At 33.2% G+C, this 15,366-nt stretch overlaps 1 pseudogene; it reads left to right on the top strand.

The window, feature by feature from the left end:
• The first annotated feature begins 1,596 nt into the window (after positions 1-1,596).
• Positions 1,597-14,246, top strand: LOC109019506 (annotated as a pseudogene).
• The last annotated feature ends 1,120 nt before the right edge of the window (positions 14,247-15,366 follow it).

Raw genomic sequence — 15,366 nt, 5'->3', positions numbered from 1 at the left:
AGGATGACCCTCTTGTGCTTTGGCTCACCGGTGGTCCTGGTTGTTCCGGTCTCTCGGGCCTTTTATTTGAAATTGGTATCTTATATATCTCCCATATTTCTTATCATTTTCTTAATTAATTATTTAACATGAGTACAATTAATATTATTTTAAAGTTAGTAGCTAGATGATCAGAAACTTGGAATAATGAATCAGTATGTATATAAGTAGTACTACTACATCGAACGTCCTGTTGAGTTATTAAGGAATAAAATATATATAGTCAATTAAACTCCATACACGTACAAATAGAGAGCTAGATTAGAGGCAGCTAGGCTTGGTTCGTATTAATCGGTTGCTTCAACCCGACCGATCACCAGAGTTGCGGTTTATAATTTAGTTCATGAGATTTGCTACTCAATATCATCCTTATATAGACGAGGCCGTGCAGCTATTTTATTATACTTCATCGAGTCCACGTACGACTTGCTGCCAAACCGTCAGCCATCTCGTCAATATTTAATATTTATAAGGCTCTGATTAATTATATATGTTATATACAACGCGGTCAATGTGCATGCCTTTCTTAAATTATATTATATGTTCGACTTCTTTACTTTGCCTGTTTTCATAATGAATATTTGTGCATGCGTGTCTAAATAATTTAAGATAGAGCAATATTATTCATGATCATGATCTTCTTATTGTTTCAACATCATGTGCTCTCAAATAATTTAAAGACTATTTATTATATTTTATTAGTCTATCAAAAACTTGATGTCACATTAAAATATATTGAGAAAATAAAACTTAAAAGATGATAAATAATATTTTTTATAACTTAAAAGGCTTAAATAAACTACGTCAGTAAGTTTAGTTTCATTTGTGAAAATGTTCTAATACATGTTGAACCAAAAATCCCCTTTATTATCAGTCTGAGAATTCTTAGCTCGCCTAGCTTTGTGCCATATATTCTGCAAGCAACTGTTGGTGCAAAGGGGCTCTAAAATAAAAAATAGTAAGAGAAAAATTTATTTTAAAGGACATTATAATATTGTTTTTCTTAAAATAATATTCGTTTCCACCAATAAAAGTATGCATATGGGTTACAATCATATTTGATTTTAAGATACAATGAAATCTAAAATAAATCTGTTTATCTAACTGTATTATGCATACACAAAATTAAATTCAAATATCTTCAAATTTTACTATTCAACTAAAAGATTATAAATTTGTCCTTTACAAAATGAATAAATCATAATATATAACAAATTTTTAAGAAATGAAAATTTTAATTTGGTAGGGAGAGAATTTCAAAATTAAATTTTTAATATGTAGTTTAATAAATCTATTTATAGATGTCGAAAGAATGAACGGCAATTTTTCTAAAATCCGAACATGTACTGTGCTTATTACCAAATGAGACAAATTAAGGTTGGACACCAATGGTCATGCTGCATGCATGCGCTCTTCTCCTCCAACCGGCTTGCCCAATTTCGAATCCCAACCCACAGTTATACCTACCTGTCAAGACAGTAACCTTCGATCTCTTCCTATAATATTTATATGCAGGCCAGGCATGTCATGAATTAACATAGCTAGCTACTCATGAATTCTAGCAGCAGCAGCATTACTCAGATCACAATGTGGTGGCCGTCCGTTGTGGTTGTACTATTGCTTCAGATCTCCAACTTGGTTGCATCACAGTCCGTCATCAACACTCTTCCTGGTTTTACTGGCGAGCTTCCCTTCAAACTCGAAACTGGGTCAGTGTCCACGTGTACTACTTCTGTACAATAATTAAATATAATTGTACTACTTCTTCTTCTGGTTTTAATTTATTTATATGCAACGAATTTTAAAGGTACATTGGAGTTGGAGAGTTGGACAAGGTGCAGCTATTTTACTACTTCATCGAGTCTGAAAGGAGTCCCAAGGATGACCCTCTTGTGCTTTGGCTCACCGGTGGTCCTGGTTGTTCCGGTCTCTCGGGCCTTTTATTTGAAATTGGTATCATATATTTCTCCCAGCTTGTAGCCACCTCTGTCTGATCTCTCTGTTATTTAATTTTTACAAATCATGGCTGAAAAACTCTTCCTCAGCTTAATAATAATTTTCGGTTTCATGGATCTTTTCTGAGAACGTGTTTCAAACCTTACAATTAATTTAAGGAAAATGATTTATAAACAATATTTTTCACAATACATTTCATAACAATGTGTTAAATGAAGGGTATTTTTATAAAACACTTTATAAAAATAATATTAATTTACAAAAATACCATTATCTTAATTGTGAAAATGTACGTGTTGTGTATATCTTTAATTAGCATAATACTTGGAAGATATTTTTTCCACGAATGTTGGTGCGCCCCGGCCCCACCCACTTGGAAGGGATAAATATGGTACATTACATAGAAATGAGGACAGCACATGAGAGCATGGCCGTTGTTGAAGCCAAAGTTATGAAAAGGGTCGAATAAGATATTAATGTTCACATGAATATTAAAAAGATTAATGGCTTGTTCCCCTTTTTCTGTGGTGTATTTATCACAGATATTAATAGTTACTGCTTAGTAAAATTATTAAGAGGTGTATTTGTTTTGAAATTGAATGATGGACCAACTTCAGATTCAGAAATAGAATCTGGAATTGGATTAGGTATAACAATATCAGATGGAATGGATGAAGGAAGTGAGGATGATTTTTGCTGAAATGGAAATATAGACTCATGAAAGATTACATCTCGGGATATAAAAAACACTTGTGACTCAAGATCAAAAAGTTTGTATCCCTTTGTTCCAAATGGATGTCCAACAAAAATACACTTCCTTGCACGAGGTAAGAATTTTGATCTATTGTGACTAAGAGTTGAAGCATAGCATAAGAATCCAAACACTCTTAAATGACAATAGGAAGGAAGATCACCATAGAGAATCTGATATGGTGATTTTTCCTTTAGAATATTAGAAGGAATACAATTTATGATATGTGTAGCAGTGAGAATACATTCACCCCAGAAAGTTAATGGAACATTGGATTGAAATTTCAAGGCTCTTGCTATATTAAGGAGATGTTGATGTTTCCTCTCAACGATAGAATTTTGTTGAGTCTCAACACAAGAAGTTTGGTGTATAATTCCTTTTGAACAGAAAAAATTAGTCATGTTAAATTCTAAACCATTATTTGTTCTTATACACTTTATTCCTTGATTAAATTGTGTATGAACCATATTATAAAAAGCTATGAAAATGGTTTTCACTTCAGATTTGGATCGCATCAAATATACCCAAGTTGATCTTGAATGATCATCAACAATGGTTAAAAAATATTTAAAACCATCATGAGTAGGTAATGAAAAAAGACCCCAAATGTCACAATGAAAGACCTTTTTGTTTTGCTAGATTAGGACATACAGAACAATGATCCTTATGATCACTTTTATTCAAAACAATAATTGGAAGTAGCTTTGCAAGTACTAACAATCTAGAAGATGATGGGTGTCCTAATCTATTGTGCCATAAGCTGGAATTAGAATCAGAAACAGAATTGACATTTGGTGAAAAACTGAATTACTAGCTGCACTCACTGATGATTGTTGCAGAAAATATAAACCAGAAGATCTTCTACCCTTCCCAATCATCTTCCATGGGGTAAGGCCCTGTCCGTAAGTGCCTCAACCACATGGAGGCTGTATTATTTTGAATAATATGTGATTAATTTTAGTTTTAACATTAGTTCCTATTTGCTGTTTGGTGTGCTAGAAATTTATCTACTAATTACCTTTTTATTAGTACTTAAAATTTTTAAATAGAAATAGAGATAGTCACGTCAAACAAACTTACAATACATATATTGTAAGATCTTCTTCTTGTGTCTATCTATTCCTTATTCGGAAGTCTTAAATTCAAACATGAACTTTTTTTTTATAAGGGGAGCCGGTTCGAAGCTAGGTTTTTCATTTGGAAAATCAAGTTATATGTCATCAGGTCATCACGCTCTTGGCAAATTCAAACATTTTATGTGTCATGAACTAATCTAATTTGCTAATTCATTGACTCCATGATTTGGCATTCGTGTGTGTAGGTCCTTTTACTTTCGACTATGCAAACTCTAGTGGGAACAAACCAACATTGGAATTGAACCCGTACTCGTGGACAAAAGTAAGATATATTATTTGATGTGTAAACTAGAACATAACATTTTATGATCGAAGTAATTTGGGTTGAACTTTTAGATTGCGAACATAATATTTTTGGATGCACCGGTCGATACTGGATTCTCATATGCAACAACTTGGGAAGCATACGACAGCAACGATACATCTTCAAGAACTCAAACCTATGAATTTCTAAGAAAGGTGAGCGGACTCGGATTAATTTACCAAAAGGCCGGGGCTAAATCTCAGGGTATATATAAGATACATGCATTAATTGGCAGAAAATTAAGAGCATCTCAACGACCACCGTAGATGTAATCTACCCATGATGATCAGCTGCAGTAGCTTGTAATATATATTTTAGGATAAGTGCTTCTGATCATGCATATATTGTACTTAAACGTTACTTGAGATGACTAATTTGTATTTATTATATCATATTGCTTCATGCAGTGGCTTATGGCTCATCCCACATTTCTCTTCAATCTGCTCTATATTGCCGGCGATTCTTATTCTGGGAAAACCATCCCAATCATCGTTCAAGAAGTTTCAAATGGTAAATTAATTTCTCAATTTCACTCTATGTAAGAAAAATATGGTACTAGCATGATCGCACTAATTTCCTTTTTCATTTTCGTCATTATTTGGAAGAAAGAATTCATCTCCCATGTATAAATAACAAAAACAGATCATTATTCAGATGATCGACCTTTCTTATATATATATATATATATGTTAGTTGCTGCGGCATGATTACTCCGTCTTGATCTTGTGATTGATCTCAAGTTAAATTGCATGTAGGTAACAAAATTGGACATTGGCCACCATTGAATCTCAAAGTATGTACTTACAGCACTATCTATATATCATAATATTATATATGTATAGTCATTTGGATTGCACTGTATTCTTTCATGTTTGTTCTCTTTGTTTGGAAAATTCGACATAGGGTTTTGTGATTGGTAACCCACTATCATCTGAGATTTGGTAATATTTTTCTACCTGAAGGACTATGTATAGTTATTAATAAAATGCTATATATATATATATATATATATATACATATGTGCTTTTAGTCAACTAAAAGAAACTGCCAAGGAAGATCTATAGATCCGGATCCAAACAATACACAATGTGTAGAAGATCTTCGAAAGGTCAATGAGGTGAGTAGGATTAATTAAGAACATTCATTCTGGATTACACAAGTCATGTTAATGTCAATTAGTGCAATGAATAATAATAATTTACGTACCCATGGAATTTTTAGTGCTTGGATGATATATATCGTTCCCAAATCTTGGAACCGGATTGCGCTGCATTCTCCCCAAAGCCAAATAAACTTTGGAGTTTGAGCCTCCATCTCGATGATAATTTCATAGATATACTCCATTCAGCACCAGATCAAGTTCCTGAACCATGGTGTCGGGTACGTATCTCTCTCTCTCTCACACATAAACAATTTCTACTCTTCTAAATGAGACGAGATGATATGCTATGTTTTATCAATTTTATAATCATACAGCCTATAATTTATCATTTCCAGAGCTATAACTATATGTACTCTTATGTTTGGGTGAATGATAAAACGGTGCAAAAGGCTCTCCACGTTCGAGAGGTATTTAATTAGTACGTACATATGGTACTTCTAATCGCGATAGAATTTAAATACATATTACGGTTTCACTAAATATGTTTAAGCTATCCTGTGATTGATCAGGGAACCAAAACAGACTGGGAGAGATGCAATAAGAGCTTAGCATAAATTGGAGTATCTTCCACTTCTTTAAAAAAAATAAAAAATTAGGGTTCTTTCATTAAATTCTTGTTAAACGTATCCTTCAATAAATATATATATATATATATATATATATTTGGAAATGCCCAATTATCCTTTTATACGATAGTGCAACTAATAATAATTATTTTGTTTCCTGAATGGGTAGGGCTCAACTCCAATATATCCCATATCCGCCCGATCTTGGATCAGAAGTTGCCACCGCACTGAAAATTGAAGTTGTGGTCCACGACAGCTTGCTCGCTACCAAACAGTCAGCCATCTCCATGTTCGTAGAATCATAGGGCACTGATTAATTATGTTACAACAATTAATCACGTGCGCGCAATATGCCTTTCTCAAATTATATTCCACTGCTTTACTCTACTTGTTTGCATAATGAACATTCGCACGTGTATATATAATTTAGAGTAATAGTATCTCATCATTTTAAGAATATTGGCGTCGGATTAGCCAAATGCCAGTACTAAACCTTCAAAGTTTGCCTAATTGTAATTAAAATAGTCTACATTGGAATAGCCAACTCATTAGCTCCACTTTTGAGATACAATAACTCTAAATCTTCTCCAAGTTTAGCAAGTTAAGGTTCATAGCTAAAAGGAATTTTTTATTCCTAAATTTTTTTTTCTGCTTTAACCCTCTCTCTCTCTCTCTCTCTCTCTCATATTTGATTATATATATATATATATATGTAGATGTGGTCTGTGTTATATAATTAGATTGAAAATAAATAAATACTTGGAAAACAATAAGTTAATTAAAATTTAAATTATTAATTAACATATAATTAGTATAATTGTAAAATATAAAAGATAAATAAAAAATATTATTATTAAAAAATAATTTTAAATTATTATTTTAACTAATCCAATGTGTGGTTATATCTTGAATAATTTTACTTTTATGCAAAATATGTACTTTTAGCTAAATTTTAGATATGACTTTAGCTAGACCAATGCCAATGCTAGATGTGCTCTTAAATGATTGAAACACTATTTTATTATGTTCTAATAATGAAAAATGTTGGTTGCAACTTGCAAGCGCTGGTGGAATCGGCGTGTCCACGTTTGGTGTATTTTTCACCCAATTGTTTTTTTATTCTTAAAGAAACACAAGTTTCATTTTCCCCTCTCCCTCTCTCTCCATTTTGTTCCCTATTTCTCTCTCGTAATTTCGCCGGTTGTAATCCCTCCATTTCCATCTCCATCTCCCTCTCCTTCTCCTCTCCTCGCCTCAATCCCTTTCCAATTTCACTCACTCTCTTTTCTCCTCCAACCGACCTCTCCCTCTCCCTCTCCCTCTCTTTATAAACAGACACCCACCAAGGTAAACACTTAATTTAATGAAAAACAAAAAGAACAAATATCGCGAAAGTTTCACGATTGCAAATAGGCACGCACGAAAGCATTCTAAGCAAACTTCAGTTACTATTTTTCTTTGTTCTTTTTCATGTTTTGGTGTTAACGCACAACCATACACATTGAACCAACATCTTACAAATAAAAGTAAGACGTAATGAGAAGAATGAATAAGAAAAAAAAAATAGCTATTCATCAAAATGATTTGAAAAATCAAAAGGCATATTAAGACGAAAATTAAAAACAAGAAAATTTAAGGGAAAAAACAAATTTCACACTCGTAACCATCTGGGTATAGAGTTAAAATAGCATAAAAAATAAAATAAAATAAAATAAAACTTGAAATTTGGCTTTACAAATAAACCCAAAAACATGACGGAGATGTCAAACATAACAATCAGAACCCAATCTTGTGATCAATCGATCAACCAAAAATGGTGCAGGAATAAAGGAGAAATCCAAAAAACAAAAAAACTTACCCAACAAATTGATTTATTCAAAAATCCTAGGCCAAAAAATACAAAACTAGCCCAGACAAGATAATCAAAGAAAGTTATATCCCTGTTTAGCTACCTTTTTAATTTTCTCGCACTTTCTCAAAAAAAGAAAACCAAACCAAGGAATGTAGAATCGAAAGAAGAAAGAGAAAGAGAGAGGTCTTAAAGGCGAAAGATTTGAGACAGAAACAAAATGTGTGCTCTACTTTACATTTGAAATGTGGTCTGGCGCTCTGGCTCACCGGTGGTCCCGGTTGTTCTGGTCTTTCTGCCCTTGTATATGAAATTGGTATATTCATATATTTCTCCCATATTTCTTATCATTTTCTTTAATTATTTGACAGTAAAATATTATTTTAAAGTAATAGAGAAACTTGGAATATTAATTAATCAGTATGTATACAAGTTCTATAATATCCAAATTTGAATGTTTCGACTAAAGAAATATATATATACACATAGAAGTAGTGGACTCTTTTGTATCTTTTGCATTTTTTGAGTATATATGAATACTCAATAAATGAGTACATGATACAATCTTAAGATGTGTAGTCTCAATTTAGGAGTGATTTAGATTCAAAGATGAGTTGAGATGATTTGTGACTAACAGAATAAAGTTGAATTGTTTATTATATTTTGTGTAAAAATTTAAAAAAATTGTAACGATGAGATGAGATGAATTGATATGAGTTAAGGTGGATTTTAAATTCAAATGAGATTTTTTTATTTAAAAAAAAAAAAAAAACGAATAGGGTACACGATGAAGAGAGTTTCTTCACGTGGAACCCAAGCCTACTTTTTTAAATGGACCGTAGAATTTACACACACGGGATGATGTGGTGGACTCTAGCTAGCTATTTTTATTAACTGACCTTATTATAATAACTCTATAATTTGACATGATTCTTGGATAGGTCCTTTATCTTTCAAGTACTATGCAAATTCTAGTTGGAACAAACCAACATTGGAATTGAATCCCTACTCGTGGACAAAAGTACGTACGTAAGAGATTTAATTATTAATTTGTTGTGTCAAGTTTAAACTAGTACGTAACATTTTATGATTGAACTAGTAATTGGGTCGATGATCTTTTAGGTTGCCAACATAATATTTTCGGATGCACCTATCGCTAGCTACGGGATTCTCATATGCAACAACTTGGGAGGCATATAACGTCAGCAACACATGATCATCAACGCGTCCGATTAATTAACCAAAGGGGTTTAATTAACCAAAGGTGAGCGGAGTACTCCGAGTCCGATTAATTAACCAAAGGGGTTTAAATTTGAAGATGCATTATATTTGGTAGAAATTTAAGAACATCCCATACATACTAATACATAGTGGTATAACCGATCCAATTTGGTCATGTTTTGGACAAAAATTGGAATCGAACCGACACGTACCGATTTTGCATTTTCAAGAACCAATTCTACACCGGTTGTCCCCTAAATCGGTACTTTCAATTTTATCGGTTCCTGTCCAGTTCAGTCTTGTTTTCTGATTTAAATATACTATATACTATATTATATAATATATATAATACTATAGTGATAATATATTGTAGTATATTATAATATATATTATAATTATATTATAGACTATAGTGATATATTATATTATAGACTATAGTGATATCTTATAATATAAAATATAGTGATATATTATAGTATATTATAATATATAGTGATATAGTATTAATATAACTATTAGGACAACTATAATGATATAAGATTTTAAATTTTAATATTATATTAATTAGTAATTTATCATATAAGACAAAATTATTTTATATATAATTATATATTATATATAAAAATTATATACAATATAAAAATTATAATCTATATATAAACCAACCGGTTTTAGAAAAAGAAAAATTAGAACCGGATCGATTTTGACCTATTTTAAGAAAAATACAACCGATACCAGACCGAACTATTGATATTTCATTTAAGGAAAATGCTTAAGCTACCGCTGGGTGCTCCTGCTGGCTCTTTTATGTGTGTATTTTTTTTTTTTTACATAGATTTTTTTAACAATTTTAAATATTTTTAAAAAATAAAAAAAATACAACATCATTAAAAAATACTTCCTTAATCAAGAAGTGTTTTTTTATGATTAATATTTTTTTATTAGTTCCAATGTAAAGACTAATATTTTTTTAAATTTTTTTTACTTTGTAATTAAGAAAATATTTTTTAATGATGTTGTGATTTTTTTTAAAAAAAAATATTTAAGAGCGTTAAGAAAATCTATATAGAAAAATAAAAAATAAACGCACACGTGAAGAGTAAGTGGGAGCTCCCAATGGTGGTTGTTGGGAGCTCCAGCAGCAGTAGTTGCAGCATTGTCATTTAATATGGGTAGCTGAGATCGTGTATACCCAACCTGCAACTAGTGATATTTCATTTAATTTGACATGACATAAGATACAGATCGAGCTTTGTTTTAGATATGGCAGGATATTGGCGACGCGTGCTCAGAACGATGTCCAGTACCTCATCATCCACGGCTTCCATCACTCTGGTTTTTGTGCTGGTGTTTCTGATTGTCCTAATGTGCATGGCTGACTCACAGTCAATTGTGGAGACTCTACCAGGATTTCCCGGAAAACTGCCTTTCAAACTTGAAACTGGGTACGTAAGAAATATTCTATAATCCGATCGATGCTTAATTTGTGTGTTTTTGTTTCCCAATGCCTATGAGAATAATATATATATATATATTTATATTTATGTAATCCGTTTGGAATGGAAACTTTAGTTGTTAATTTCTCAGATACGTGGGTGTTGGGGAAGCAGACGAGGTTCAACTATTTTACTACTTCGTTGAATCCGAGAGGAACCCAAAGAAGGACCCTTTGTTACTTTGGCTGACAGGAGGCCCCGGTTGTTCTTCTTTCACCGGATTTGTTTACGAAAATATTGGTAGGCTTCTCAATTTTTTCTCCTTTTTTCTTTTTTTTTGGCCGGTCGTGAGATTTTCCTAGATTTTCCGAGATTTATAGACATACCAAACTTCCAACTGCCGGCAGAAAACTGTTGGAAATTTGTTTTAAGGCTTTTGTCACTCAAAAGTCAAAAATCTGAGTATTGGGTTTTACCCCACGCGCCGACTTTACTCACTCTTGCACTTTTTTATTTTTCTTCTCTTTCTCAGGCCAGGCTAATGCACAAAACTTGTATTCTTCCTGAATTACATTATATATATTATTATATTAATATATTTGGAGATAATATTACAGTACGGTTGATATTATATCATTAATCGTGTCAATTAGATCAAATGAACCTTATCAGACCTCCAAAAATACAAATTAATTAGAGAGCTAAAAACATGGGTCTCAAGATGCATTAAATTGATTAATTGCTCTCTCTATACTCTAATATATCATGTAATGTAGGACCACTTAACTTCAATTATGAAGATTTCGATGGAAATCTACCAACCCTTTTGTTGAACCCATATTCATGGACACAGGTATGCATGTCATTATCTCGCCCTCCGCGGCCTATACCATAAATATATCATAAGCAATTAATTAATTAGACGGTCATGATTTAATATCCTGCAGGTTGCCAGCATTATATTCTTAGATGCTCCCGTTGGCTCAGGATTCTCATATGCAAGAACCTCCCAAGGTTACAATATCACCGATAAAATCTCAGCGGCACAAACCTATCAGTTCCTGCGGAAGGTGAGTGAAAATATAAATATATTATTCGACCAGAGATCACTGATCAGTTTTCCTACTCCCAAGTAAATATATACTATCTTGACAAAGACTTAATTAATTCCTTAGAATGTCCACAAAAAATATATATATATCATATAATTATTTATATATGTATCTAACAAAGAGCGCGCGCGCTATGTTTTAACTTTTATTTTCCGATTTGTGAAACAGTGGCTGATAAATCACCCACAATTCCAGTCAAATGCACTTTACGTTGGTGGCGATTCTTATTCAGGCATTGTCGTTCCAATCATTGTTGAAGAAATATATAATGGTAATATATAATTTATGGACCCAGTTTTGGTCTCTTTCATTAATCCAATTTGGTTCCAGAGAAATTAAGCATATATAAGATCAGAATTGACTTGACTTCCAAACACGCCCCAATTGCACTTTTTTTCTGGCCATGTTCGTTTAATTGTATCCATTTCACTACTCTTTTCAGTACCAAAATTGAGCAAAATTAAAGACTTATTTCCAAATCATGAAACTTGGTATCCTATTTTAGCTCCAAATTAACACGCCATGCAGTTTAATTTCAACTATCAAACTTTCTTGCAGGTAACTTAGTCGGAAAGGAGCCCTACCTGAAGCTCAATGTAATTACTTTTATTGCATCATTATTAGAGCTTGTTTTGTAGCATTAGATTTGCAATTAATATTGCAATATTCCTGATTTGGGTTTCTGGTATGTCATGACTAAATCAATTGAAAATAGGGATACCTACTTGGCAACCCAGTAACAGATCGTCGTGGTGATGTCAATGCAGAAATCGAATATGCTTATCGTGTGTCCCTTATATCTGATGAACTCTATGCAGTAAATCTCTCAAAACTTGCATTGAATGCCTAGCTGCAGCACTTATGTCCTGTGTTTATGTTTAATATTATGTGCACTATATATATCATAGTCGATTCACGACAATATATGTTTTGATCTGTCACTCTCATTGTTGTTTTTTTTCCCTTCTAAATTTCCAGTCATTGAAAGAAAGCTGTCAGGGCGAGTATGTGGTTGTAGATCCAGCAAATGTACAATGTGTCAAAGATCTTGCAGCATTCGAGGATGTGAGAAAATTATTATTCATTGGAGTTGTTCTTCTTTTACCATATTTGAAGACAGAAAATAAAATTCAGTTTCAGTTTTATAATGAGCATTAATTCAGAATGACTAACTGAGTTGGCGTATAATGATCTGTACGTAGTGCATCGCCAATATTGATGTTGCATATATTTTGGAACCTAATTGCGCTCTAATCTCTCCAAAATCAAATGGAATAGAATGGCCGCATCAAGCAATTATGGAAGAAAATCAGAGGAATGTTTTACAGCTCCTTTCATGGTCTAAACCACCCCCTGCATTATGGTGCCGGGTAACCTAATCATCTGCTTTTCTTCCCCCTGCAGCTTTCTCGATCGTACTCTATATACATAAATTGATATATATTAATATTTATGGTACGAAATGATCATGATATTGTAAACTATATAGCTTAATTCTTCATTTACTTACAGAGTTATACTTACGCGCTTTCTTACATTTGGGCTAATGATGAAAATGTACAAAATGCGCTTCATATACGGAAGGTACGTACGTATATATATATATATATATATATATATAGACTGCCACTACTGTTATTAATTCCTAACTCTGCTATATATGATGACCCTCAGGGAACCATCAAGAACTGGGTGAGATGTAATAAGACCATGTCGGCCTACACATATAATGTTATAAGTACCGTTGATTACCATCGTAATTTCACAGAGCAGACAGGTTACCGATCTCTGATTTACAAGTGAGAGCGCATCACTTCATATTTCTCTTCTTCTTTTTTTCGATATATTTGAGTGCTCGGTGAAAAATATATCAAAATGAATAATACTACGTACTGCTCTTCATCTTAAATTTTGTTATTTTCAATCATATTTGTAAATACAGTACATTTTTTAACTCGATTAATTAATATTCTAATGATTCCCCTCCCCCGCCCTCCGTCTCACAGCGGAGACCAAGACCTGTCTGTTTCATATATTGGCACCCTACAATGGATAAGAACTCTGAATATGACCCTCGAAAGTGGTTGGGAGCCGTGGTTTGTGGAGGGTCAAGTTGCCGGGTTGGTACCTCTTTAAGTTTTCAAATTGAAGTCATCATCACTAGCCTAGCTGTATTGTCAAATTTTAATCAGTTTTCTTGCCTGTATGAAATTCTAGCTAGAATGATCTCACTGGCCTGAAGAACTAATTTTTTTATTTTTTTTTTCTTTTAAAAATCATGGCAGGTACACAATGAGCTTCACCAAGAATAATTACCATATGACTTATGCTACGGTTAAGGTATGCAAAACACCCTGATCTGAATTATTGTTTTTTTTTTTTTTTTTTTTTTCCAGATCTAAATTTTTAACTATTTTTATATATTGTAAATCATGCAGGGAGGGGGTCATACAGCTCCAGAGTACAAGCCTAAAGAAAGTTTTGCCATGGCATATAGGTGGTTCGCCCACTACTATCTGTGAGTTAATTAGATTAGTTGCAATTAAATTTAGGCATGCAACGAATTGACATGTAATTGTAAGAAGTGATTTATGAAACTCTTCAAGCCTACTGTGTTGAGTGTCACATGCAAGGCCATAATTCGATGAACTGTAAGAGAAAAGATAGAGAAGGAGAGGAATACATGAAAAATGGTGGAGTTCGTGGTAATAAAATCTGGGTTCAAAAAGAAAGACAGGCCCCCCCTCAGGCGGTGAATGATTCACAATTGGAATCTCCTCAAGTGGAAGTGATGTTGCTTGAATCAGGAAAAACAGAGGAGGCTAGGGACGTTGTTGATATGAGCAAGCATGGGGAAGAAAAAGAGATGGATGGTTTTACAGAAAATGTTATGCTAGACATTGATATAGAACAGGAGGTGGAAAATGGGGCAGAAAAAGGCCAAGGCACTGGGAATAATTTTTTTTTTATGAGGTGGTGCAGAAAGACATGGAGGAGGGGATGCAAGACGATATCAATGAGTTAATTTTTCTCCTACTCGATCAATCCATAACTGAATAGCCCTCCAAACCGAGGCACTAGATTCAAGAGTTCCCTCCATGCGGCTTGTACACCGACGCAACCAAAGCCTCCAAGTGATGATGAGAGGAATTAAACCCATCAACTGTCCCATTTCTGATCTTTTTGTAGCCTTTTGAAGCCACAATGCAACAATTTCCTGCCAACGTTGTCCAGGAACACAAGGAATCCCCACAAGTACACTTGCTTTTTTCCATACTTGGCAAATTCACCTGTTGCCAAAACATGATCTTGGTCTTCATAACCACCATTCACACAACAATTACATTTAGAAACAATAGGAATACCAGTCTTTTTGACCCCATCATCTACACTAAGAGCAAGACTATAAGCTTTCCACACCATAACAGAAATATGTTTTGGTAAGCAAGAGTGCCAAACCCATTTTGTCCATTGAAGTTTAGGAGCTTGTACTCTAATGATGTCCCAAGCACTTTTAGAGGAGAAATTCCCATCCGAGTTGCCTTTCCACACCAAAATATCTTCTCCTTCTCGAGTTCTACCAAACGTTTAGAGGACAATCTCCGTTTGCTCCATACTCAAAACTCTTTGAAGAAAATCAATATCCCAACCATTTTCCAACTTGAAATCCTTCACTCGAATCTTAGGAAAATTTGTGATTGATAGACTATCACAAAGAGGGCCATCATCTAACCAAGAGTCTCATGCATTTAATTCAGAAAAACTAGATCAGGAAGAAAATTAATAGTTTGTGATAGTTTTAAGTTTGTGACTATTTCTATTCTTCAATAAAAA

Source organism: Juglans regia, chromosome 13 (assembly GCF_001411555.2).
Source record: "Juglans regia cultivar Chandler chromosome 13, Walnut 2.0, whole genome shotgun sequence".
Taxonomy (NCBI): Eukaryota; Viridiplantae; Streptophyta; class Magnoliopsida; order Fagales; family Juglandaceae; genus Juglans; species Juglans regia.
Note: the sequence above shows the minus strand (reverse complement) of the source record. Positions and strands in the feature narration are given on the sequence as shown.